Here is a 5,206-nt window from a genome sequence, read left to right as displayed (position 1 = left end):
AATGGGGTGATAACTCAATAAAGATTAGAAATATGTTTGATATGGCCGATGTTAATCGTCTCCATTTTTCCATATTCTTTGGCTGATGGACCAGTGAAATAACGGCGATTTCACACTAGAACGGATTGGACCGATATCGAATTGTGTTGTCATGAAACGGTACAGTAATACCCCGAATTTACGCGATAGGTGGGACCGAGCGATAACCGCGTAAGTCGGGGTATAATTTCGCAATTTGTGTAAAATCCAAGTCGGATGTATGTAAACAAATAAATGTTCTCGTTAATCTTATCTCGTCTTTTGATTCGTTCATGGTTACAAGAAATCACCATATAGAATGTCTCGAGTCTTTGTAGATATAACAAACACAAAAATAGCTACAATTTATTTTGTTATTTGTGTGTCGATTCCGCGCGACACGTCCTAATATGTAAGCTGAACAATAGTGTGGGGGAAGTGAGTAATCATCAGTTGCGTGGCGCTCAAACTAAAGACGAATCGACGAGATTTGAAAATCACGTAAGTCGAGGTATTACTGTACTATTACTGTTGTCACATCAATACCAGTCAGACAGATTTAAATAAAAGTTAAATATTTGCGATAGGGTCAGTGAGTTATGTTGCCATTTGAAATACAACAAATTATTCTTTTTACAATAAATCTGTCTGGAATTATAAAAAAAGACCTTCTTAGAGCCCAAAAGTCGGAAAAAGTAAAAATAATGTGGTTAATTATACCCGAAAATATGAGGTTTCTGTTGGAACTGTGACTATGCGCGAAGTGCTCCCTATACTTCCGCACCATGTGCCCGAAAGGTCAGCACCATTTTGTTAATGCCCACGTCAGGACTGACACCACTGTCTTAATTAAGGACAGACACAGAAACCTTTTTGTTCGTGAGATGTCGCGTTTGTAGGCGGTCGGATTCGGGATAGAGGCGGTCTAGGAGACAGCGTATACGGAGAATTAAGTGCACACTGCAACATTATTACAAAATTAATACCCGTTTTATTGTATAGACTAATTTTGCATGTATGTACTGTACAGTACATATAGAGTTCTTATATAGCAAGAAGCCTGCATTTATATTATTCTTCATTTTTGAGACGTACTGGATTTTATTATTATTGACAGTTACTTATTTATTGTGACGTTTTATTGGCTTTGTCTTCGACAAGGTCAAATTTTTTGTTATCTTCTATGCTTTTTGATTACGATTGTTGTCAATGATCTCAAATGTTCTGCATCAAGTACAAAACTATTGATTCCCGAGGATTTGTGGATGCGAATGAAACCAGGTTGAAGGTGATGCTAGTTGTTGCCATGTGTTTCCAAGCACTAACTGAAAACACGTGGCAACAATCAGCTTCCAGGCTGTTACGACTTCAGCCTACCTCTCTGGGAATCTAGATTCAAATCTGGGTGATCAACTCCCCAGGAATTTTTCATGACCAGTCTGTCCTGGAGTGTGGACTGGCAACAATTTCAGCCAGTATATATACCAAATATAGATTCTAATTATATAAATTAATGGCCAGATGGCCAAGACATTTAAGACATCAGTTTACCACTCAGGAGGACCTGAAATCAAATCCAAACAGTGCAAAGCATTAGTCCAATTTCGACATTATTATGGCTGTATATGGTCCAGGTTAGGATCAGTTATATACAAATTAAAAGTTACAAATGCATAGTGGTGAACCCAATGTCGGTTTGCTTGTTCTGTCAAGTTATGGCAATGCAATGCAACACTTGGGTGATCTACCTAGGGGGAAGCCTTTTTAAGGGTAACTGGTCCCTATTCAGCTGTTACAGACATGGAGAATACCCGGAAAACTCCACATGGCCAGCCCATCTGGGTGAAGTGCGAACTTACAACTGAACTCCCAGTGTTCAGGGAACTAAACTGCTTGGCCACTGATGGGTCATGTCATTATTACATGACAGCCCACATCCAAATGGGAGGCCAATTATAAAAATTTTAAGTAACAGACTGCATTTGTCACAAGCTGAATGTCTGATTCTGTGGACTTTCCATGATGGCTTATGGTTTGGATTAGACTTTTAAATTTAATATAATAGATAGATAAACAGTGCTTTTTAAATATTTTGTCAAATGGCAAAAAAAATAGCTCCATCAAGTCACTTCTATAACAAATTTAAAAAAAAAATATTTCTTCAGTGACCATGTGATGCTCTATAATCCAATCAGAAGTAACAATCTAATGAGTGTGTTATTTAAAATGTATTACGGCACTTCAATGATGTTTTGACATACAGTATAAGCTATTGAATTTGTAGAAACATTAGCTACTCTTCTTGAATTTCTCGAAATCTGTACTCTTCTTAATTCTTCAATCTCTACTTTTTCATAGAAATCTTCATAATTGGTGGGGGAATTTCTAGTACAGTTGTCCCTCGATAGTCCGACGTTTTTTAATCCGACATGCTCAGTAGTCCGACGCACCTCCCGTCAAGGTACCCATCCCCGTTACATGTCTGCTTGCACAGAAGCATGTCGCGATGTGAATCTCCCCATCCAATTCTTACTCGATGACACACATTTCGTGTGTTTTATGTGAGCAGNCAACCCTAGCAGTTTTTTTGTTTTTAACTATATCCAAAGAAACTATCCGTCCGTCACTATCCGTGACGAACTGTTGGACCGTGATACTGGAGGAGACGAGGAGTGCAACTCCTCCGCTCCTACCCCTGGAGAAGCTATAATAACTATTATAGCCCCTAATCTTAGGCCTAAAATTCCTAACTCTTCGCATGTTTTCAAAATACGTTTCTTGCAAAGCTAGAATATCTAGCTGAAGGGAGGACAATAGGGAAGCAACAAAAAGTTGGCGGGGGATGGACCGAAGTCCATTACAATTAAGGGTAGCTAAACGTATTTTGAGAGACATGTTTAGATTAGGGGGTTAGAACTCCTCCGTACTTGGGTCGGAGGACTTGCCAGCCCTGGCCTTCTTATGCTTACGCCTACGACGGCAGGCCCTTTTACTGGGCCTGCCTTCCCTCCCAGATCCGGATCCTGCAGCAGCGGACTCGTCACTACTGCTTTCACCTTCACTACCCTTACGACTAGACTTACTTCTAGTCTTTATGCTACTTAACGACCGCTCCCTACTATCTATCTTAGAGCGATCCTCTTCTGACTTATTTTCTACATTATTGCTATCGCCAGTATCCACAGGCTGAGCTGGGACTGGGTCTGTTACCTCAGCGACCGGAGTTGCAGCATGGGCCTCCGGCAGTTCGATGGGAGTGGAGACGGGGACGGAGGCATCAACAGATACCTCCATCTCAAGGTTGTCTGAAGCAGCTGCTTCTTCAACCGAACCCTTAGAGGAGCAAGACAGGATAGAGTGGTCCCCTGTGCAAACACGGCACGGTTTGGGACAAGACTTAGCAGCGTGATACCTACTGTGACAGTTGTCACATAGGCTGGCCTTGCAGTCCCGCTGCTCGTGACCGGGTTCGAGGCAACGTCGACAAATTCGTTCGACCCCTCTATACCCTAGGGTCAAGGGCACGCCCTCGTAATAGACTATGTTTGGTACAGGTTTCTTGACTTCAAGACAGATTTTAACCGTGCCCGTGTCAATGTGTGGGCGGCCCGGGACTTTGAGCATCGACACAGACCGCACGGTCCCGAATTGGCCCATTAACAGGCGTACAGCCTTTAGGTCCATTTCAGGTGGAAGAAAACGGATGAAGACAGTTGTAATGTCTTCATCAAGAGGAACAGGAAAGACCCTAACATCCTTCACCACAAAACCTGTGGAAACGAGAAGGCGGCGACTTTCGGTCGACCGAAAACCAATGAAGTAACGGTCCTTGCCCATTGGGGCGAACCGTGAAACCTCCCCTGGCGCTAGGGTGCGCTCGATGCCGTCCAGAATATCATCAATTGACGAGCCCTCCGGTACGGTAACATGGGCGCTAAGCACCCTGCGCATCCTGCCGTTGAGGACGGCAGGCTTGGCACATTTGTGCTGTGCCGAGACACCGGCATTTAATTGCTCGGTGTTGAAGAATTTGTTGGAGTGAGCAGTCACTGAGGCTGCCGGAGCCCATCGTGCTGCTACTCTAGCGAAACTAACTTTCTGGGGAACAGAAGGCCCAGAATTGGATGAGGTAACAGAGGTGGTGGGAGCGGTCCCACTAACTATGGTACTAAAACTGGCCTTAGGGGCCTTAGTAGCTGACTTATTAGCAGCAACCACCTGGCGCGTTGGCCCAGACTGAGCGGCAGAAGCCTTAGAAGACTTCATGCCGACCAGCCTGACCCCCTTAAAAGTGGGCTGCTCGACGGTACGAATGTGACCGGAGACAGGCCCAGGGGCAGGTTGGTTAACCTTATCACTAGCCTTACCTATTTTAACTATATTAACCTTACTACTGGAAGAGGAAGCTATCTTTGCCTCGACTACCATACCAGAAGTACTTGGACCCTCGGTTGGAGTTGTGTCCTCCATTGGGACACAATCCGCCCAAGCGGCAGAAGAAATACCCTCCATGGGTATAGGGTAGAAAGTAGTGAAAAGTCCCTACTATAAAGATGGGGCCAACCGTGGGGATATTGGCCCGGATTTCCCCGCGAATACGCTAGAATGCGCAGGCAGGTTCCTCCAGTGCAAAAAGGATAAGCTTTTCTAACTTTAGTTAAAGTCTAGTCGCTAGAGGGACCTAGACTTCCTCTTTTAGCAAGGAAACCTCACTAAAAGGCACCTTTTTGGTTAAAACGAACCAAAAAGGCTAAAAAGCTGGAACGACGATGTGGGTGCGCTAATGCACCCTAAAACTGACTTTTAAGGCCTAAGAACAAATATTATGATCTTAGCCAAAAAGGCCGAGAAGCGATAAAAAACACATCAAAGGTGCCGACGGGCCAAGTCTGGAAACGTACAATACACGTGTGGTGTGTCCAGGTGACGTCGATCGGCAAATATCCGTTAATACACACGAAAGAACGTCAGGAAACGATAGCAGGCGATGCTAAAGGCTGCAGGAAATGTCAGGTATTGCATGGGTGTTGCCTGACAACGGCATAAAACTCCTGTTGGGCACCAATCATCACAGGAGGAAATTATGCCGCAGCCCGTACCAGCGTTGCGTCGGTCGAATACTGATAGCATTTCGATGCTAAATATTTTTTCGCTAGCAAAATACATTAGAAATTTCTGTATGTAACGT

This window comes from Centruroides sculpturatus, unplaced genomic scaffold (genome assembly GCF_000671375.1).
Source record: "Centruroides sculpturatus isolate CEXI.00-Female unplaced genomic scaffold, Cexi_2.0 scaffold491, whole genome shotgun sequence".
In the NCBI taxonomy this organism is placed as follows: Eukaryota; Metazoa; Arthropoda; class Arachnida; order Scorpiones; family Buthidae; genus Centruroides; species Centruroides sculpturatus.
The sequence above is the reverse complement of the archived record's forward strand: the minus strand, read 5'-3'. Positions refer to the sequence as shown.